The 24,279-nt window shown below is 41.3% G+C and overlaps 1 protein-coding gene across 1 annotated transcript in view; it reads left to right on the forward strand.

Moving 5' to 3' along the window:
* The window catches only part of LOC122808197 (transient receptor potential cation channel subfamily V member 6-like), a 346,314-nt gene that overhangs the window by 167,697 nt on the left and 154,338 nt on the right, over window positions 1-24,279 (forward strand). The gene's annotated exons all lie outside the window — the stretch shown is intronic.

Below are 24,279 nucleotides of genomic sequence, written 5' to 3' on the forward strand. Positions count from 1 at the left end.
CCTAATCAGTTATAGAAATGTTTATTTTAAGAGTATAAGCAAAACAATATTTTCCTGTTTTCAGGCTTTACTTCCTGCATTGTAAAACACAAAAATCGGTAGAAATAGTGTTTTTAGCGGTAGCATTGTTGCCTCACAGCAAGAGGTTCTCCTGTTCGATTCACGGCTGGAGTGCCTTCTGTGTGGAGTCTGCATGTCCTCCCCCTGGTCAAGTGGCCTCCGAAAGACGTGTGAATGGGCGTGCCTTCACTGAAGGTTGGGTGTTGGGCTGGCAACTCGGCACCATAAAAAAATCTACTGCCAATCATTAGCGGACCGGAGTTCCGCTGTGGCGACCCCTAACTGGGAAAAGCCAAAAAGACAAACAATAACATTGTGAGAGATACTGAATGGGAAACCAGAAATTCAACCCTGGTTTGGCACCTATGACTCTGATGCAAACAGGTAACCTGTAAATGGTTCATCTCCCAGGCCCATGCTTACACTTATCAAGGGTATCGAACTTGTCAGAGATTTGGGATGCATGGCTGGGCTTAAAAAGGCCCTTGTGGTTGTTAGTCTAGTAAACACCTATGAACCTATGTCCTTCTAACTGTAGGAAGTTTAGCAGGATATCTTACTGTCAGAATTAAGTTACCATTCAAAAGCTGCTTAATGTTGTTCCTTGACACCTAGGAGAGTGAAGTGAATGGGCCAGTCGATCAGTGGTGGTGGGTTGGAATCTTGATGATCAGAGGAGGGCTGGAGCAAAAACAGTGCAAAAATGTCCGCTTTGTTTGAACTCGCAAAGAACAATTTAATTAATCCTCTTATGAATAATCCAGGAGTTGTTACTTGTCACACAGCTCTTGAAGATTAGATCATAAAGGTTGACACTGAGTTTCATGCCAGAGTACATGGCTAAATCAAATCATCCTTTACTTAACATTTGACCGCCGTCAAGACACTAATTATGTTTTGCTTGGCAGTTAAATCTGAAAAAGAAATTTCTAAAGTCAGGTGCAAGGGAATAAATTAGGAAGGGGTGGGTTTAGCATAATGGTTAAGGTCATCACCTCATAGACACATGGTACAAGGTTTGATTCTAACCTCAAGTTATTAACTAGGCATAAAATTGGCCCTTCAGGGTAGTTAATCTAGCATTTACCTGTGACTCTACCTCTTTAATGAATAAATTAAAAATGCACTGTTTAACTTCAGTAACCATAAGGATTAACAAGCATGACAGTTAATGATTTCTGTGAAACTTTGAAATGGGCAAGATGTTGATACATGGCTCACCACTGCAATAGCCTAAGGTATTTGGGAATTAGCCCCAACTCAAGAAACACCAGCAAGCAAGCAAATAAATTGAAAAACAGAAATTCACCAGCACATCACCAGAACATCTATTTTTATTCAGTTAGCGATCTGGTACCTCACCCTTTCGCCTTCATGGATCACAAAATATTCACATTTTAGGCTAGTTAATATACTTATTCATCCTAATTAACACAGACAACTTACATTCAATAATTAATTCATATTAAACATTTAAAGTGACACAATGTATATTACATAAATTCACTATTCCATCAGTGTTTCACTACAAAAAATAAATATATTAATAAATAATTATTTACTATTGAATGTCGAATAATACAATTATTATTAATAATAGTTGTTAAATACCCAATTCCTGATTCAAGCCAAAGGGCTTCAAAGCTTTAAACTTCGAAATCATTCTAGTTTCTAATTCAAGTAATTTATTAGTATAGTCCCCCCTCTAGTTAAAAGAGGCTTACCAAGTACACAAAATGTTAAACTTCTAGGGGAACCATCATGTTTAGCAATGAAATGTTGGGCAACAGGACTAACTTCATTCCGGTTCCTAATATCTTTTAAAAAATTTGGGAATTAGCCCCCCTACACCAGCCAGCTTCCCAAAGCTTTGGGCTCCTTCCATGTGCCACAGCTGCCAGGAGTACTTAAACTTTTGCACTGCCAAAATACTTCAAAGCTTTTTTGTCACTGAAGAGGCTGCTTCTACACTGGGCCTTGTGATTGTCAGTTGGCTAATGATCCTGTAAGATCTCAGCAGATAAATACCTGTTTGTGAAAGTTTTCCTGTTTTATTAATTTTATGACTAAATATTGTACTTTTTCTGTCAATTCTTTTACTTTTTCAGAGAAACAATGACTTGGGTTTGGGATTTTTTTGTGTTGGTACTTACGTAACCTTTTTTGTGAGGAAACTGTTACATTTTGAATAAAACTGTTATTTTATGGAAGGTTTGTATCTTGGGTCAAGATATTGTGCTTGAGGGGAACTGTTAGTGGTTTACTTATTATAGAACCACTTGTGCTGTGCCATTTTCCTTACTGACTTACAAAGGTTCAGTACCCACATTTCAGACCTGTCTCGCAGCTTACAGATGAAGCAAAAATAAGTCTCTCCATCTTCCTTCCCCAGCAGAGAAAAAGAAAAAAATATATAGGAGTGTTCAAGAGTTAGTCCAGTTTCTAATATGCCTCAGACAGTGGTGGTAACGTTGCTGTGGCCAGTGGTTGTTGCTCAGACCACTCATTTTCTCCCTTTGGTCATTTTTGCCTTCCAAGTTATACAAGACTGGTGGGGGGTAGCTATGTCCTCTCTTAACTGTCAAAATGCCATTAGCAGGCATGAGGGAGACATTTTCTCATTATCTGGGGAAGGAGCAGGTGTGAGGGGTCTTCATTTGCCAGGGAGAGGGCTGCGGATGCTGAGGGTCGGTGTACCCAAGGGTCAGACATTGATAAGGGAGAATGTGCTTAGTGAGGAAGAGCTTCCATTTACCTCTTTGTTTCCAAGGGTGGGGTAGATTTACCACATTTTGCCATGGATGGGGTAGATTTACCACATTTTGCCATGGAACTCATTACTGCTTTTTCTTCATCTTTTCAATCTGCCGGTAAAAAAACAAATGGCGTTCCTTCTCATTCTGACAGGTTAGGGGAGAGGTGTACTACTTCTCAGTTTGAGCAGTCTGATCAGTGGAAAGTATAGCTTTAGACTTCCCTGCTGAAGAAATTTATTTCACTGACATTTTATCTGGTGTGAAAAAGGTTTTAGTGAGATGAAATTCCTATAGCACAAAACATGCATTAGGAATTGTTAGAGCTACAGATACCTAAAGCTGCACCAATCCCTCCTGCATTGCTTGTGCTAAGAATGTTTTTCTTACTGCATCAAGCCTTCCTGCTGTGGTCACTCTTTGGCCCCCTAATAGGTATGATAGGTTAGATAAGATGTCTCAGGGTCTAGATCACGTTGTCGAACTCTTAAAAATTTGAACGTCATATGGCTGACACCATACGAACTTTTAAAAGTTTGAATATTTCAACGGAGATCTCTGTACACTGCGGAATGAGAATATTTCCCTTTTCTGCACTATAGTGCGATCTCGGAGTTGGTATATTTAAAGAGTGGGGGGTGTGGGGGGCTTGCCCCCTGCTTAATCTATTCATGTAGGTTTTTTCTTTGGTTTATTTTTTTTTATTACATTTTCGAACTTTTAAAAGTTTGATCATATGGCGTCGACCATATGACGTTCGAACTTTTAAAAGTTCGATTACATAATATAGATGCGGTGCTCCAAGCATGAGTACTGGCTTTCTAAACCTAATTCAGACCCAGCTGTCATTTCGTTATCCCAATCCACTGCTGCTAAACAGGTCACTTGTACTGGTTCCCTTTCTACTGATAAAGGTGGGGAAGCATTGGATAAGTTGGAGAAGAACCCTCTCCTCCTCCCAACAAATACAAATATATGCGAGAGATGCAACTATATAGCCAAACTGGAGGCTGAGTTCTCTCAATTCAGTACTGGCAAGACCAGTCAGGAGGAGAAGGTTACCATGCACATCACAAACCCAGTCTCACATAGAACTATCACAACTGCAAACCAAACACATAAACACACAAAAACATACTCGGAGGCGCTGATTAAAAATCTACCAAAACAACAGAGGCCTCCAAAGCAGACACCCAAGCAACCACCACCTCAAGACACACCACTTGCAAAACATAGTTCACAAAGTCAGTGTGCTAAACAGTCACAACCCTTAAGGCCAAACAACATGCCAGACACACTTGTAATAGGTGACTCCATAGTCAGACACACTGACGTCCCGCTCACCAGACTGAACAAGGAAAAGGTCACAGTAAGCTGCCTGTCGGGATCTAGAATCTGCCACATAACACAAGCGCTCAGGTCACTCCACAGCAAGTACAAATATGACTCAGTCATTGTACATGCCGGTGTGAACGACCTGAGACGTACCTCCCTGGACTACATGAAAAGAGACATAGAGGAGCTCTCTGATTATGTATCCCAGGCCGGTATGCCCCTGACCCTGAGCAGCATCTTACCCTCACCAAGAATGATGCCACAGTACAAAGACAAAATGATCAGTTTTAACAATTGGCTTAATTACTGGTGTCATTCTAAGGGGATCCAATGTCTGTCTGCTTGGGATGACATGCTTGACGAGCCACGCTGCTTCGCAAGGGATGGCTTGCACCTGTCACCCCTGGGCTTCCGGATATTGGCCAAGGCTCTTGCCACCCCCATAGTGCCTTTTTTAGGCAAGGCTCAAATGACAAACCTACCGCCCTAGAAAACACAAGTGGAAAAAAACTAAGGGTAATGCTGCTCAATGCCAGAAGTCTAAACCTCAAGATGCACGCCCTCGAAGCCCTCCTCAGTATGGAGAACATCGATGTCTGTGCAGTGACTGAAACCTGGTTCAAGGCTCCTGAGAGCACCCCAGCACTGTCAGGTTTTACCTCATATCATGCTTTCCTGCCCCAAAACCTGGACCGAACCACAAAAGGAGGGGGAGTATCCATTTTCATCAAGGATACCCACACCTCCAGGTTAGTGGCAACGCACGAAGCATCGGAGACGATCCAGGTGCAACTAACCATAGGCAAAACTGCCTTACAGTTTGTAGCATGCTACAGACCACCCTCTCAAACTCAGGAACCCCACACAGCCTTCCTGAAGACACTGGAGAGTATGAATGTCTCTCCAAATACCATCATTTTGGGAGACTTCAACTACCCAAACATAGACTGGGAACATTACTCAAGCCCCAACACCCTAGCCCAAAGGTTCCTAGAATTCATAAACTCAAATGCAATGGAACAACTAGTCACCGTTCCCACAAGAGGAGACAATATACTAGACCTGATCATCACAAACATGGGGACAAAATGCTCCACACCGGAAGTATATCCCTCTTTGGTAAGATCAGACCATAAATTAATCTCACTGGAAATCCACATCCCGCCCCCACCCCCTGCACAAAAGAACACAGTGAAGAACTTCTCAAAAGCAAACTTCACACTTCTTAAGACTGAAGTGGTATCCTTCAAGGCCCCTGGGCCAGTGGAAACCACAACCCACACTGCTGAATCCTTTGCAAATGCCTTCTATGGGCACCTTCAAGAATGCATGGATCATGCAATCCCAAATAAAACCAAGACCCATTCCCCCAAACGCAGGCGCCCGGTCTGGTGGACCCCAGCCATAACAAACTTTACAACAGGAGGAGGAAGCTACTACATGACAGAGCAAAATCCCTAAAAGGGAAGGCATCTCTGATCAGTACTAGCAAAAAACTACGATCACTCATAAAAACATCCAAGGCCAACTTTGAGAGAAAAATCACAAAAGACACAAAAGACAATCACGAGGCCTTCTTTAGCTATGTTAGAAACCTGGGTGGAAACTCCCAGATATGCTCAGAGCTAGTCCAAAATGACACAAAATACACTGAACCCACTGACATTGCCAACATTCTGGCAGACAGGTTCAGTGCAAATTTCTCCTCCCCCTCCCCCCCAATAGGAGAAATAACTATCCCAGCAGAGTGTAACCTCCCTAACATCTCAGATGCCCAGGTGAGAGCCGCCCTCTCTAAAGCTAAAAACACAGCATCAATGGGACCGGATGGTGTCCCGGGCTGTGTGCTACATGAACTCCAAGAGGAACTAAACCCACACATAAGGCTGCTGTTTAATCTTAGCCTTACTACAGGATACGTACCCAAAGAGTGGCGTATGGCAACAGTGGTCCCACTTCACAAGGGCGGTGCTTCTACGGACCCTGGAAATTACCGCCCCATAAGCTTGACGAGCCTGGTCTGCAAAGCTATGGAAAGGATCATTATGGAACTCATAAACAAAGACATTGGGGACCTACAGACATTGGATCCTACCCAATTTGGCTTTGTCAAGGGCAGATCCTGCCTTTTGAACTTGGCCGACTTTTTTGAAACCGTCACTAAGGCCATTGATGAGGGTAAGGCAGTTCACACAGCCTACCTCGACCTTGCAAAAGCCTTTGACACAATACCCCACTCGGGCATCATAGAGAAACTCACCAGCTTAAATTTAAACCCATATGTCACAAGATGGGTTGCAAACTGGCTCAAGGACAGAACCCACGGGGTCAGAGTTGCTGGAGCTATGTCAGACTCTAAGCCAGTCACAAGTGGTGTCCCACATGGCTCAGTCCTGGGACCCCTCTTGTTCGGCATTTATTTTTCCGAGGTACAGGCAAACATAGGAGGATTGTGGCTGACAAAGTTCGCAGATGACTGCAAACTGGGCGCCATAATTGATACTCCAGCGGACACAAACATCCTTTAGAGAGGCCTTATAGAAACAAATAATTGGTGCCAGAGCCATGGCCTTAAGCTGAACGCCAAAAAATGTATAGTCATACCCTTTGGGAAAAACAAGGTACCGACAAATTACCACATAGGTGGTAATCCATTAAGCACGGAAGAGGCAATCAGGGACCTAGGGACCCAGGTTGACAGTAACCTCTCATTTGACACTCACATTGCTAAAGTGGTTAGGAAGACCTTCTATATTGCCCACCTTATCATGAAGGGTTTCACATCTAGATCAAGAGAGGTCATTGTGCCCCTGTACTCTTCTCTTATCAGGCCAATGATTGAGTACAATGCCCCATTTGGGATGTATCTCACCCGACACCTGCAGCAGTTGGAAAGACCCCAAAAGTTCCTCACCAAGAGGATAAAGGGTCTTAAACATATGTCATATGCTGCCCGACTGAAAAAACTCCAGCTCTATTCAGTCGCATACCGCCTACTCAGAGGTGATCTGTGCCTGACGTACAAGGCCATGTCCAATCCAGAATTAATGGACATGCTCCACCTCAGAAAATCCAAATCCAGCAGAGCCACGAGAACAAGAGACTTAAACCTCAACACAGAAATAATTAGGACGTGCTGGAGGGACAGATTCATAACCCAGAGGCTCCCCACACTCTGGAACAGAATCCCAGTCCATGTTAGGCAGAGCCCCTCACTGACTCTATTCAAGAACAATCTCGACGAGTGGATGGGAGATCGTAGGTTTACCCCAGGGGTCATCTCTGTGTCACTACTAGACAGAGGCATAGTAAACTAAACCCTAAAAGGGCATAGTATTCTCATCCTAAGGGGTGGTGAAAGCCATACACACTCTGGCTAGGCTTATAAATGCCCTAGGGCAGATAGCCTAGTACGAACCTATGAACCTATAAAATGTATTCGGCAAGTACTTTAACTTTGAGTTTTGAACTGTCAAGCTCATAAGTTAAAAATGTTTGCTTGTATCTTTGGAAAACATGCAGTACTTCATGCTTAATCTTTCTTCTTCTGAGGTAAAGAATCTATTAAATGCTTTTGTAATGTCTGTTTCTCCGGTGACAAAGCAGATTTTAAGATATGATGCAGCCGATTTTCTTCTAGGGCTGCTGCATCATGATCAGTTTTGAGATTTGTTTGGCTTCATAATCCAAACCTTCCTGAGGATGTTCAATCTCTGATTTTAATTTCTCCCTTGGCTAAGGAGAGACTGTTTGGCCCTTCTGCAGCTGAGGTACTGAAGAAGCATGATGAAAGGGAAAACTGTTGCAAGGAGTGACTCAGAATTTCCAACCCACCATTATCAAATCAAATAGTTTTCAGTACGACTCTTCTTTAATTTCCATTACAAAAATTAAACAGCAAAGAACCAGAAATCATAGTTTAAAAAAAACAATGGAAATGAGCCTCAAAAAAATAAATGCAAAGCCACCAAATCTCAAGGACAGCCCTGCCAGTCAGCATAATTATTCTTCTGTTCAGGTTCTTCCTCTTTCTCTCTCCCCCCCTGTCCATCTTTCTATAACCCAAGACTTTATATTCCCTTACAGCATCAGATAGTGTAAGACAGTTGGGTTCTGAGGGTAACTCAACAGGGTTACTCTTGATAATGGGAATCCCTTTCTCCTTGACCTAGAGAACCAGATTTCTCTTCTCTTGTTCTGTACAACATACTGTCTCTGGGAGTGAGTGCCGGTCAACAATCTAGTTCCTAAACCAGAAGGATGCTGAAGGCCAATACTGGATATTTCTGCTTTATGTTAAGATCTGAAAGTTCAAGATAATACTGCTTCAAAATCTTGTACCTTTGATTTCTCATCTAGCTGTCATGCAAACTGGATCTAAAGCACGCCTGCCATTGCATTCCTATTGCCAAGCATTTCATGTGTTTAAGGCTTACTGTGTCTGGTTCACATTAACAGTTCTCTGTTTTACACTTTGGATTCTCTGCTACACCAAGAGTATTGAAAAAATGCCTAACTCCAGTAATTGTTTATTGCAGGCTCCAGTACATTCAAATCTTTCCATATTTGATGATTATCTTTGCAGACTTCTTTTTTTCTCAGCTGTCAGTTGTCTTATGCAACTGATAAGGAACTTCTGCTTAGTCTGGTGTTTTAAATTCATTTTCAGTAGACTTCTCTCATGTTGTGTCACAGAATGATTTTCCTGGGATTCATGTTCGACTCTGCCTTGGGAAGGGCCTTCCTTTCCCATGATAAAGTAAAGAGGTTTTAATAGTTTTCCTGAGGTTTTTTTTTCAGTCTAAGCCACGTCTGTAATGTATCTTTTTAGGATTATAGGGTACATGGCATGTATGATGATCATTTTGCCCTTTGCCAGACTATACATGAGAAAAATACAGAGGTATGTCATAGCAGTCTGCGTTCAGCATCTACACCTCTTGACTTTTCAAGTTTAACTTCTGGCATTTGTAAAGAGGGAGATTAGATGGAGGGTAGACCAGATAGATTGTAATACAGGTCTTCCATTCTCCCATCTGATCCCCTCCACAGTCATCACAGATACTCCAGACTTGGTATGGAAAGCAGTTTCAAAATGAGTAAAAGTGCAACCTGTGTGGCACCAAATGGACAGACATAAGTACATAAATGTCGGTGAGGTGTTGGCTGCCAACATTGCTTTAAAAGCATTAAAAATATGTGGTTCCTAGGAACTCTGTAAGTGTCCACAGATGCCACTGTGATGGGGTACATAAAAATGGGGGTACCAGATACTACCCTTTTTGCAGACTGGCAAGGATAGCCTGAGAGGTAGCAAGTCAGCTCAGTCTAACTCTTCAGGCTTTATGCATTCTGTAAGAGCTAAAGTTTGCTGCAGACAAACTTAGCAGGATCAGGGTAGACCCCTCAACTGGAAATTCATCCTGAGGTTTTCCAAAAATGATCCAGATATAGGGAACACTTCAGATAGATCTATTTGCCTCCTCTCAGAAAAAAACATCTGAAGAAATTCTGCTCTAGGATTTCTTGCACTCAGTCCTAGAAGACACATGATTTTTCATTCCCATGATCAGGAATGTTTCTGTATGCTTTCCACAAATTACTAGGGTTCTTTTAAAAATTGAATAAGGACTCTCCAAAAAATTGTAGTGGTAAGTCCCTTCTGGCCAAAGCAACTGTGGTTCTTCCTTCTTTTCAATGTGGCCAAGGGCAATTACCCCAAACTTCCCCACAGACTGTATTTACTCACACAAAGCAAGGGGGAGTTTCATACGCCCAAATATGGAATCTCTTCGACTAGCTACCTGAATAATAGCAATCTACACAATTTTTTTTTTCTGAGAACCTGGATAATAGCACATTAGGCAGCTTTTTTTTTGAGGATGTGAGACTAGTACTAAAGGAGGTGAAAAATCATGCTACTAGAAAATCATACATGTGCAAGTGGAAACGATTTTCTAGCTGGCATCACTCAAAGATTCAGGACATTTTTCAGGCCAAATTGCCTCTGGTTCTTGATTATTTGTGCGAGTTACTGCCTAGTGGTTTGCTATACTCGTCTGTCAAGGTATATTTGTCAGCCATTTCTTCTCATCTGCCCTTAGACCACCCCCTTTCGAGCAATGCTCAAGTGAAACAGTTTTTGAAAAGGGTCATATATATATATATATATATATATATATATATATATACACACACACACACACCCCTAGGAAATGACTGACTCCTCCTTGGGATCTCAATTTTATGCTTATGAGGCTGAAGCCTTAGGTTTTTAACATTGCCCTGTCACCTGCTAGGAGAGTATTTAAGTTACAAGCACTTCTAGTGAGTCAGCCCTACCTCATTTTTCATGCAGACCTGGTTTCCTTGAGAACAAATTCTACCTTTATGCCTAAAGTCATCTCACAGTTTACTTTTAGCAAAACCATTAATTTCCCAGCCTTCTTTCCTAATCCAAATAATGTGAGAGAGAGAAAGAGAAAGACAGCGAGAATTCTTTACTCCCTGACCTGTGCTTTCAGGAGCTGACCCAGATATTTGTCTTGTATTGAAGGTAAGAGGAAAGGAGAAACCCGTGACTGCTACTTTTCATTATACTCACCAAAACATGTTACGTCCAGGCATGGTTACAGCACATTCAACAAAGGCATTGGTTTTTGTAATGCCTTTTTTGGAAAAAGGAGAACTCTAGAATTGTTCTAGAAGCAGCAACTTGCTCCTCATTGTATGCTTTTACAGAGCACTGCAAACTGGATGCATTTCCAGGTTCAGAACTGGCTTTGACAGGACCATTCTCCAGGGGCTCCTGGGGTCTTGGGTTCTAATAACTTACTCAGAAGTAAAAAAGGGAGGAGGCCAACAACTATCTAAATAGCTTTAGTCTACTGCAACAGTCATCCATGTATGAAAATAATAGAGTTGTGTAAGCAAACAGCCTAATGGCAGATGTTCTAATGACAATTGCAGTAGCCATCCCTCCTTCCAGCACCCTACTTTTTCTCTCAGTGCTCTTGTAGTTGCCAGGGTGGCTAATTTACACCTTTTTGTACATAGTTATGTTTCACTGTGTTTTCTAGTATAAGTATACAGGGCATTTGCCTCCTTCATGGGTAAAAAATACTCTGATATGGTTTACTATTGAAATGTCGAACGGCACTACATCGACTGTACTATAGTCGAACACGGAAGTTCGAAAATAGTACTGTCGACGACAAAACAACAATCTAGGACTGTGTTTTAACATGGGTCGAGGTAGGGGAGATGTTTGTAGTTCTGAATAATACCGAACACCTACCTCGACCCATGTTAAAACCATTCCTAGATTGATTTTTTGACGTCGACATTACTATTTTCGAACTTCCGTGTTCGACTATAGTACAGTCGATGTAGTGCCGTTCGACATTTCAATAGTAACCCTCTGAAATATTTAGTATTGCCTTTTATAGGGAGCACCTTTAGTGCTTCTGGCAGTTGGGCACATGGAAGGCTCCCAAAGCTTTGTGAAGCTGGCTGGTGCAGGAGGTAATACTCAAGTAGCTTAGGCTGCTGCTACAGTCATCCATTAGGAAATCTACTGTTTATAGTAGTTACTTACACAACTGTACTTTGCTAAAGTAGACTACATTTTCCTGGAAATGTTGTACACCTAGTCATGTGTAGATACAAACTCAGAGGTACCAGTCTTAATGGCTTGATGATGAGTCATTGACACTTAATGGATAATTTTGTGTTTAAAGATCAAGTTTGCAGTCTCAGAGACTTCACTTCTTTCTTTATGATGCAGCGATATCTGAGATGGTATATTTACATAGCAGACATGCAGGAGCATGGGGGTGAATCAGGAATGCTTTTGACTGAAACATTTTATGTTTTGTGTGTTCATCACTTGTGTATTGAATTTGTCATGATCCTTATGAAAGGTGTTTGCCTATCTGCACCACTTTTCTGTAGGAGAGGCCTGTACAATACAGTGCAAGACCTGCAGTAAAATAATATACAGTGCGTGTCATGTCAGATCAGCATGCAACAGATAGTGAAGAGTGTTCAGTATCTAAAATATAGCTGAACTGAAGTAGACATAAACAAGTACCTTCAGGAGAAAAGCGAAACAAAGGTAGAGGAGCAAATAAAAAGCTCAAGTCCCTTGTGAAGTTGGGGATTGAGAAGTGTTGCTTTCAGATGAGAGAACAGTGTTCCCTTCTCATTTTTCTTGTTGGTTGTGTTCTGTCTTTCCTATCTGTGTTTTGTTTTTAGGAAGGTAAATAACTGCTGACGTTTGGTATCTGTTTATTCCTACAACATGGAAGAGTTTCTCAAACTTAAAAAGAAATGAAGGCAGTTTGGTTCAGAACAAATATGAGTGCATGCAAGTCGTATCTAGCACAGTGAATACTTTAACATAGTCAAGCCTGTTTTTAAGTGCCCAGAAAACAGAGCATCCGTGGTGGGCATGTAAATGACCCAAACCTTCATTGTGTACTGTATCATGGAGCAAGTCACCTAAAACCCAGCCAGTGGTCCCAAGTCCCAATAAAGTGACAGTTGTACTTTATGGGTTTTACTGTGGCAAATCAGTTATGGATACAAAGCACTACTACAAAGTTAATGAATAGGTTGTTAATTAACATGGATATCTAGAAATGCAGTGTTTTCTGATATAAAAATATGCAGTACAATAATGTCACATGCATCAAGAGTAAACAAGTTCAGAAGTTTGTTTGTGTCTTTCGGCTTTTCCTGGTTAGGGGTCGCCACAGCAGAACTCCAATCCGCTAATGATTGGCAGTAGAGTTTTACGTGCTGGCTTGCCGGGCCTAACCCACAACCTTCAACAAAGGAATGCCCATTCACGCATGTCGCCAATGTCTAAACAAGTGCAGAAGTACAAGTAATATTTAAAATGAAGCCCAAGCCTCAAAACATTAATTTTACACTGATGGATTCTACTTAATCTGTATGGCATTAACAACCCTGTCTCTGTTTACTGTTAATTTTCCCATAAGTTCATAGCCTTCTTAGGGTCTGATCTGCATATTATCCACTTTGTTTTAGTTTTTCCTGTACTGACATCAAGCCTATGGTTTAAATTTGTTGCATCTTAATTATGAAGAGGCTATTAACACATTGGCTGTCACACTGAGTGTAGATTTACGTTTGCAAGTGCCTTGTACCAGTTCAATGTATTCTTGTATGTATGGTCCATATTATTCAGTAGACCCTACCACAGGGAGACTGTTTATTCACATTATTGGATCAGAAAGTAGGTTTTGTTACATATATAATCATTTACAGCAGTAGATTTAAATATCTCCTTTTAATTAATATTTTTGATGATCTCGACAGCTGTCATATGCAGGGTGGCTGTAACTTTTAGCTTTTTTTTTCAGGGATTTCTGTTATACTTTCAAATGCGCTGTCTTAATATTTATCCAGCTGTTATTAGTAGTGCATGAGTCATCTGCGGTGTTCTCCTTCAATTAAACATTTTGGAAGAAACAGTATTATGAAAATGTTAGATGGAGTTAGTTTTTCCCCTTATTACCATTAGAATATCATAATTCTGTTTTTATTAGCTCCAAGTCTTATTTTTTCATATCAAGCCTGAGGATACATGCCAAGTTTTCTTATTTTTTAAGTGTACACTGTGATCCACGGTCGAGTGGCCTCCAAAAGACATGCGTGAATGGGCATGAGGTTAAGCGTCGGGCTGGCAACTCGGCACCATAAAAAATCTACTGCCAATCATTAGCGGACCGGAGTTCCACTGTGGCGACCCCTAACAGGGAAAAGCCAAAAAGACCAACAACAACACTGTGATATTACTGTGGTCTCATCCTAGATTGCACTTTGGGGGGAATTCAGTAAAGCCTACATGGAGTGATTTTCCATGTAGGCAGAGTGGCATGGAGCTAACACGGAATCAAGCAACCGTGCGACCCAGTAAAAAAAGCAGAGGTGGGTGCACGAGCTTGCGGACAAGGAAGTGGCCATGGCATGCAAATCACCTAATAAGCAGGTGAAATGCATGCAAATGAGGGTGTTTTGCAATCCAGGAAGCAGATAGGTATTCATGCAAAATCCATGTTGGTATTAGACATGTACATGGAAAATTTCCATGTACAGAAATGTAAAAATTGAACAGGGGCTATAAAAGCCAAATTAAAAGGTCAGAAATGTCATAGTAGGCACAGATAAATGTGCAAACATGCTGTTATGCAAAAAAAAAGTATTAAAATGTTTAAAAACTAAAAATAAGACCTGCAAGAATAATGCATTATAAGGTTATGCATGCAGTATGTACAACGGTAGATTTCAGTGGTTGCTAAGGAGGCAGGCCCTGGAATAAAGAAGTATCCAGCTTATGTGCAAGGATCTGTATGCAAATGGGCTGGGGTTACTGAATAGCAAAAATGGCCATTGTGTTGACCGATAAAACCCGTGTAGCCCCAGAACCATGTTGATGTCAGCAGAACAAGTAGCTGACATGAAAAGGGGGTGTGCCACTATAAGTTTAATCTGACTGGAGCTCAGTGACTCCCGTTTGCACACCGCTCATCTCAACTAAGCAGGGGGTATGTCCAGTGCTGCTAAGCTTTGTTTAGTAGCGGAGCTCATGTTTTAGCTGGTATAAGCTATGCTGAGTGTGCCTGTCCATGGGGTTGTGTCCCATTTGCTGAGCAATGTTTAGACCAGTGCTGTGGGTTTGTGTGCCACACTGCAGTGCTTAGTAGGGAAGGCATTTAAAAAAAAAAAAAAAAAAAAAAGAAAGGAAATAGCCTGGAAAAGTCAGTCATGTATAAATTACTGATGAGCTCTGTTTCACTGAGACTGGACCATTCAAATCTCTCAATTATGTACCTGACAGGTGGAATGCATCATAGTTAGCCTATCACACAGGCTGCATCTGCAGCACACCACTATATATTATGCATACACGCTACAACCTGATTTTTCCCACATACTCTGCACCATTGGAGTACAGACTTGGGAATTTTAACTGACAGAATGCTAGGAGATGCTGATGCTCTGCTACATCTATATGTGCTAGAGACTTGGGTCACTGCCGATGCTGCTGGCAATAGGCCTACACTGACAAGGAGAAGAGTGTTCAGGCCCAGGATAACCTTCCAGGGGCTACATGAGCAGGAGATTGTAGAGCACTACAGGGTGGACAGGGACATACTACAAGAACTCACAGAGCTCTGCCACCATCAATTTAAAACCAGAGCCAACAGAGAGAAACCCATCCCAGTGGAAACAAAGGTATGTGTAGCTCTTAGAATACTAGCTACAGGTACTTTTCAAAGACTAACTGGAGACATGATGGGGAGATCTCAGGCATCTGCATCTAGGTACTCCACCAGTTCCTGGCTGCCATGCAAACACATGCCAGTGAGCACATTAATTTACCCCACACCCCTGAGGAGAGAGCCAGCAGTATGTGTCTCTTCAACCATGTAGCACACTACTCTGAGGTACTAGGTGCTGTAGACTGCACTCATGTACACATCAAAGCACTACCCACTGAGGAGGGTAGAGTCTACCTTAATCAACCGCAAGGGGTATCACTCAATCAACTGCCAAGTCATGTGCAGTGCCCAGGGCGTTATCATGAATGTGTGTGCTGGCAGCCCTGGCAGTTATCATGACTCCCATATCTGGCATGCATCACAGCTGTACCATATGTTTGGCAGGTGGGACATTCCCTACGGCCTTCTACTGAGGGATGCTGGCTATGCACTGGAACCATGGATGATGACACCCATCAGAAATGCACACACACCTACCAAAGAACACCATAATGAGGCACATGCACAAACTAGGAACATTATAGAGCATGTGTTTGGGCTGCTCAAGTCACGGTTCCACTGCATTGATATATCTGCTGGAGCCCTGCAGTACTCTCCAGCCACACATACACAGGTGTTCACAGTATGTGCCATACTACACAGTATGATCATGTGGAAACATTTGTGGCAGGATCATCACAGGAAAGGGACACACAGCCCCAAACCAGTGTCAAGGTGCCCACAGCCACACTCACAGTGGGGCTCTGAGGAGAAGGAACCCCCTGAGTCTTTCCCTGTAGGCAGATGTAGGCATGCCCAGTATGCCTTGGCTTGGCAAAGCGGCAACACACAGCACATGCACTGACAACCTAGGGTCCTAGGGACTAATGCCTCACTCCAACTCGCATACATAGTAAAAAGGATGCCAGCGATATCACACAAACCTGTACCTTACCATATATTGGCTATGTACGACGTGCATCCAACAGAGTCAGCCCTGAAGCACTGTTACCTGAACTGCTGCATTCACAAGGTAAGTCACTTTTCTTTACAACAAATGTATGGGGTTCTAGAGTATGGTAGCATATCTATGGACCTGCTGCATGTATGCAAGGGAATAGAGTGGGCTACTGGGCTACCTGAATAGAACTAACAGCTGTGTGGGACAACCAGGAACTTTGTCCAATACTGGCTACCCCATAATATGCAGTAGGACATAAGACAGCAAAACCCCACAGTAGTACTTGAGGGAAATGACAAACAGCAGGGTCATAGGACAGACTCATGACTGTCAATGCTAGACTCCCCTACCCCCAACACAGAGGTGTTCCCGTATAACTGCAGTAATAGTATGTTTCCAAGGTTATAACAGCAGACAACACGGTCCCAGGGCTGTCCCTAACAACCTGGTGACATGTTCTTTCCTCAATATGCAGGGGTCAAAGTGTATGTCTGTCTGCTGTTGATAGTGTCAAGAATTAAACTTTACTTTCTGGTGGCTGGTGTGGGCTAAGTACATTAGCATAGTTGATGGTGTTCATGGTTCAAAGCTGACTGCACCTACAATTTTGTGTGTGAGGTACGATAGGAGCCCCACAGACTGTCAGTATGTCGCTATTTGTTACTGCAAGAAAGATGGACAAAGCCAGAGACAATGGAAGGCCAGGGGCCACAGCTATGGACATTACACATGCTTTGAGTAACCTAGAAGGTGGATAGTATAAAAGCAAGTTATAACAAGTCAGAGTAGCAGTAGGATGTAAAGGCCATCACATAACTCTGTCAGTACCTACAACAAGTCAGTGGACATCATGTAGTTGTATATTGCCAAAAAAACACAACTGTCTGAGGAGCAGAGCAGATGTATGGGGAGGAATGCTGGACACCCTGCACAACATGTACAGTCAGAGGTGTGAAGTCTGTAACAGTGTGTGTTGTGTTACATCATGTACCCCAGGCACAGCATACCTACAACAATGTAGAGCAGGAAATATGGACAAAGTCATGAACAGGAGTGGGAAAAAGGCCCACATCTAAGGAGAAGGATTAACTAGTGGCCAGACAAATGTAGACAATGCAGAGAATAACAGGTCATGCAGTAACATGGGTTCCTTGCTATGTATGGAGTCAGTAACTCAACTGTCTGTCATCAGTTCCTAACATCAATCTATAATGATTTGTCACTGATGTACCAGAAAATCACAATGCTATGTAAAACATAGCAGACATATTCAAAATCCTGCATAGTCTATTATAATCTGTACACAACCTATGTATGACTCTTGTATTATGTGCAGCTGACAGCCAGGGAAATCCCTTGGACATAATCTCAGAGAGGTGCTGGACTGTTGAATCAGGTGCAGCAGCCAATTGGCTGTATCGCACAAAATCTTGGACTGGAGTCACCATGGAAGTACTGATGGGTCACACTGGGCATGCTCCTACACACAGCTAATTTCGGTCCAAGTCTTTTGCCTAAAGAACTGAGATGTGAATATAGCTTAGTGCATACAGACATCTATGTATATATATCCATCTCTCCCTATCCCCCACAGACATGATTACCCTTATTACCCTTATCTATCCATATGTGGCACGCACACACACACACACACACACATATATATATATATATATATATATATATATATATATATCTACAAAAAAGTGTAGAGTGATGCAGTGCTGCAGCCACTTGTACTCCAAATGTAACCAGTGGCATGTGCAACTAGTACTGTGAGCTGTAGTGTGTAATAGTAGATAGGTAGGGGTTCTAATCTCACATCAGCCACCTTCTGTGTGCGTGTGTGTGTGTGTGTGTATGTATGTACATATTTCCCATACAGCAGTACAGGCCTATGTCTGTGGAATGGCCAATCATTTTACAGCCCTGTGAGTAGTGTCCTCCATAAGAGTGGCCTCCCTGTCAACAGCTGGTGATGTCATCCACCTTCAGCTGGTGATGTCATCCACCTTAACAGCACTGGCAGATGCTCTCAAAACACACAAGCTCTGTGGCGCATGCAGTAAGAATGTAGTACTCTAGAATAAACTACTAGATAGATAGGGGTTCTAATCTGAAAAAGGGAAACTGTGTGTGTGTGTGTGTGTGTGTGTGTGTGTGTGTGTGTGTGTGTGTGTGTGTAAATAAACCCCCTCGCAGCAGTGTGTTTGTCTCTCCTATCTGTGTGCAATGACTATACATTTTCAGGCCCTGTCAACCCACCATTGGCCTATTTTACAAGGCCTGCTGATGTCATCCACCTGAACAGCAGTGGCAAACGCTCTCAAAACATAAAGGCTGTGGCGTATGAGATAAGTATGCAGTACCATAGTATATACTACTAGATAGATAGGGGTTATAATCTCAAAACGGGCAACTCTGTGTGTGTGTGTATGTGTGTCTGTCTGTCTTGCCTATGTGTGTGTGCAATGGTTATACATTTTATTTCCCTGTTAGTAGCTGCTGGCCCTAAATAGCCCACATCTACCTAGGCTTAAATGCTATCTACCACCACCTACATTTGTAGGTACAGAAAACTCTGGTGACACGTTTCAGGGGTAGCATGCCTTGTCATGGGGTATGCATGCAGGAGTACACTGTCCAACTGTGCTATTGACATAAATCATGTTGATTATATATCTGTGACAGAGGGTTTAGGCAACAGTGATCACAGTCTGTGACAGCTTGACATTTGAGAGATGTATTGTGCACAGTACAGAGAGTTTATGACTATCATGCTGTCCTTGACATAAATCATGTTGATTATATATCTGTGACAGAGGGTTTAGGCAACAGTGATCACAGTCTGTGACAGCTTGACATTTGAGAGATGTATTGTGCACAGTACAGAGAGTTTATGACTATCATGCTGTCCTTGACAGGCATGGGTTTAGACTATCAGCAGACATTCACAGACATACCAGGCATACAGCCATACCAAGATTACACATTTTGTATTAACTTTTATTAGTATTGTACTTGTTGATGTTATTTTCTGATGTCTTATCACATTGCTGAGCAATGCTGTTGACACTCTGGTACATCTGAATGCACAAATTATTAACCCATTCTAACAGCTACTATGGCCATTTAATTACCTGTAAGTCCTGTGGGGAGAACATCTGTTAATACATAACTGATTCAATAATATTTAGTAGTACTTGTCACTGGATTCGAACCCTGGTCTGTATGTGACAAAATGTACATCAGACCTAGTAATTATTAAACTGAGCTACTGAGCCACTGCTGCATATTGATTGACTGATATTTGCCTAGAGCTCACCTGATAACAAAATATGACCTGGTAATAGAGATACAGTGTTATACAAGACTGCAGTGACACTTGAGCACACATGCATGAGATTCATGCATGACAGAGGTAGTAGATGAACTGTGCATTAATACATGGAATGCAGGTGTAGACAATATACCCCCAAGTGGGTGGAAATATATGTGATGTGTACAAACCATATCGGAGTGCTAGGTTGGCTACCTGATCCATATAGAGTTGCAGATGGTATATTTGCCGTCTACAGCTATTAAAGTTTCATACTTGCCTGCAGCAGTGTACGCAACAGCAGGAATGCATATAGCTGAAATGCAATGGTTACCTCATGACAATCCTGATATACACAATATACCTTGGATGTTCCTATTATTGCTTCAGATCTTAGTGCAGAACAAATATAATGCATCATAGCATGAAGTACATCTTCGCATCTACAGTTTAGCAGAACACTCTTTATTAGCTAACCTTCAGTCACTTAGTGGTATTCTTTGTGCTTTAGTTCACAGCAGATGTAATGCTCTATTTCATGAATGGCCCAAAATAACATCCATATTGCACAACGCAATTTTATTAGTGGTGACTTCATGCAGTGATTGGTATATTTTACCAGTCTTTATTGAAGAACAGTTCATATAATGCAGGTGTTGCAATATAGCTGTAATTCCACAATTAATGCAGTAGAAACGTTTTATTTCCATACCATTATCAGGTGTCATCCTTTCATCTTTATTGAATTGTACCTGGCATTACTCATTTATTTCAGTCCATGTCTATGACCACATTCATTGCAGTACAGTCAAAACTGAATATACCTACTGGCAGTTACTAATTTACTCTTAGATTGCAAGATACAACTGTACTCATCACACTCATGGTGCAACCTTGCCAGGCACCCTGCATGGGCCTTTAGGTTGCGAGCTCTCTTGTGCAGCTGTGGGGAGAGAAACACACCATTATACATACCTGTCTTTCACACATTCAGATAAGGTATTGGTAAAACAATGCTAACAATACCACAAACTCATGAGGCATTACCATCCCGAGTATCCTGGACCCAGGTGTCCAAGAGATCAACACTTGAGGTCATCATAATGATGGTGCACCTGCTCATCTCTGCAGGGGATACCTGTTGCATTGGTGAGATCATGTGCCAGCTGGTCTCAGGCCTCCAGCTTGTACTCCGATCTCTGGTACTGGCCCTGCAGCAGCTAGACATCATGGTATTTAACGAGGAGTCCAACCATGATCCTGGACTCCAGGATGCTCCAATGCTGTGCCCGGAAGTGCGCACACTCTCCAACACCTGCCATAGTTCCTGCCAAGTTCAAACTCCAACTAGTTCTGCTATATTCCTACATGTTATACTTAAATACGCCTGTTTTGCTGCCCTTTACCACCATTGGGCAATATTTAAAAATGTGCTGCATCACTCAAACCCAATGAGCAATGCTTAAACTGTTGCTTAAACTGTCCTTGCCTAGCAATGATTAGCAGTGCACAAACCAGATTAGCTGGGCTGAGCAATGCTTAGCAGTACTTTGCACTGCTTAACAATGCGCAAACCAGTTAAGCACTGCTAAAACATTCCTTGTTTTAGCAGTGCTTGGCAAGGCCTAGCTGTGCTTAGTGGAGCTTAGCTGAGTGTAGCAAAGCAGGATTTAAAAATACATGTCATAATGTGTCTTTGCAACCAAAACGCTTAATAACATGTCTGTGCATACATACAATATTCAATCAGGGGTTTAAACATACTTCTCATAATGTGCATTTGCAACATAAATGCTTAATAACCTGTCTATGTATTCTTACAAAATTCAATCAAGGTTTAATATTACTTCTCATAAATGTGTATTTGCAAAATAAATTTAATAACTTGTCTGTGTAATCATACCAAATGTAATTGGGATTTAACATAATTCTCATAATGTGTATTTACAAAATCTTTCTGTGTATTTGAACCCTGCACCTACTGCACTTAAGGCTGTCACTCTAACCATTTGGCTTTGTGGACATGTGGGATGCTTCTATACGTATTTATATGTATATCTCTCCACTATATTTAAGCATTCCTGAGCACCGTGCCGGATACCGGTATCCAGTTTCTATTTTTAGATGTCTAGCATGTGTACATTGCTAAGTGCCCCACACACACACACACGCAAATAAGTAACACATTAACACTTTATTACATTTGCCTACTTTGATATCTGACACTTTGACAGTGCAGGGGGTGTGTTACTCATCTCTGGACACAGTAACACACTCCTTACACTGATTCAATAACAGTGTTACATGGCTCTCCCTTAGTAAAGCATCATCATTAATATACATGGCGCACTACAAAGGGGGGGCACATACACAGGTATGGTACCCTCCGTGTAGGCTTTACATTATGCCTACATGGATTTTATTAAATCCCATGTTGTATTTTTTTTACCATAATAGGAAGCTGTTGGCCTGGAGCAAACATGAACCTGCATATACATAGATTGTTTTTGGCTTTCTTATTTATAGGTATGTGCAAATTGGTGAAGCTTAGTCATGTCTAGATTGCAATGCAGTAAGCTTAAGTCTTTCCGTATCTCAGTGGCTTTTTATTCATTTATTCTATTATTTTTGTTTATTTGTTCAAGTTTTATTGATCATGCTAATCCCATTAGACATGTGAAGTATTTTTAGGGGTAGCCTAAGATTATGGTTTTACTGATTATGGAAAATTTATCCAGGACACCAGGGAAATTCCCCTACACTTCATGGCTAGGAAGGTTATTTGGCTGCTGCACCAAGATGGGAAAAGGAGAGGAGTTCATGTAAGGAGTCTGTGAAAGAGGATGCATTATAGAGATGAAGTTGGAGGTCATTACAAGAAAGAAAAATGGTGTGATTGTTACAGAAAAACAACAAAAAATAGGCAGGCAATAGTAATTCTTAAACTTTTATGGTTAGCGCTATTGTCAAGTATTCTTACACTCAACTTCATCAGACATTAGTTAAAAGAATGGTAGCCATTTTTAAAACCAGATTCATAGTCACATGTTCAGTCATCTCACATGACACCATGTCACCTGACACAATTCTCATTTCTATAACACATGTACCTAAAAGTTGTATAAACAATTGTGTAAAAAATGTATACACACTCTGCTATTGACTTAATACTCAAATTCTTATGTACATATACAGAGAATACATACATATACATGAAAAAGCCAGCTAAAACATAAAAAAAAACAATATTAGTTATTGTGTACATAAAAATTGTTACATGTCGCTAATCAACCTGAATAAATTTCAGTTGAATTTCATAAATGCATGTACTTGTGCATAAGGGACGGGGGAGAAGTTTGTGTATATAACAAACACAAAGAGTGCCCCAAATTATGTGTCTATTCACTCAACCATAAAAGTTTAAGAATTACTGTTGCCTGCCTATTTTTTGTTGTTTTTCAGTAATTTGTTTGCAGTGTGATTGTTACAGAGCTGCACCAGGAGGACTGAATGATGGCGCACTCTTAAGGTCTTTAATCTGAGAATAACACTGCTTTGTGGAATGTGACTGTGGACAAAATATTTATGTTGCCTTGGTATTACTTGCAAGGAAATCAACCTGTGTTTATTACTTCATTGCTTTATATCACTAGTGCATGAGAAAGAGCTATGAGCTTGAAATCACAAAATCAGCATGACAGTATTGCTACCTTTGGCTGGGGAAAGCAAACATTATAGAAATCCTTGGAGTAGGTGGAGTTATGCTGCATTAGTAACAAAGAAACAGAAAAGGACAAACACTACTGCTTTGCCTAAAAATGTGTTGTTTGATTTGAAGAGAAGCAACAATGGAATAAGGACTGACAGGTGCAAAGCTTGATATTTAGTGATTAAACACACAGGTTCAAAGCCAAGAAATTTGGTCTATTTATCTAGGAAATAAGTTGTTGTTGGATGTGACATTCGAGACTTTTAAGATTGTGCTGCACTTTTCATTAGTTTTTTAAATTTTTTTTCAGATTGTTTACTCTGTAAAGCTTGCCATTAATGATTTTAGTTGGCAAACTTGAAAGAAACAGGATATTCAGTTTAAAAGTGATTATTTTCAGAGTGCAATTCCATTTGACTGAGAACTGTAGTGTGATTGATGATGTTAAAAAACATGGTTCCATGAATTCTGTAATTGCCTTCAGTTTTCATGCATAGCCTGTCACCCTCCCATTCTCAAAACACCATGGCCACTTTTTTTTGTATGCACATTGCTGATGTGTGATTGAGAAGAAGTTGTGAGGAAATGGTAGCAAATTTCTGATTGTTGCTCAGGGACACACACAAACAGTATTTAGAGAGGCCATATCACATAAAAGTCCTGTGTTTTCTAGTAGCCTACATCTCTGCCCCCAGAAAAAGACAGCCAACTTCTGTATACTTCGCTGATGTTAGGCTGTAATGAAAGTGAAAAAAAAACAAAACAAATGATGACTGTAATGTATTTTAGCTTGTAGTTCTTAGACAATAAACATAGTCCTCACCTCCATGAAACCACAGCAAAGGTCACTT

Source organism: Protopterus annectens, chromosome 8.part0 (assembly GCF_019279795.1).
Source record: "Protopterus annectens isolate FY-2018-M chromosome 8.part0, PAN1.0, whole genome shotgun sequence".
Taxonomy (NCBI): Eukaryota; Metazoa; Chordata; order Ceratodontiformes; family Protopteridae; genus Protopterus; species Protopterus annectens.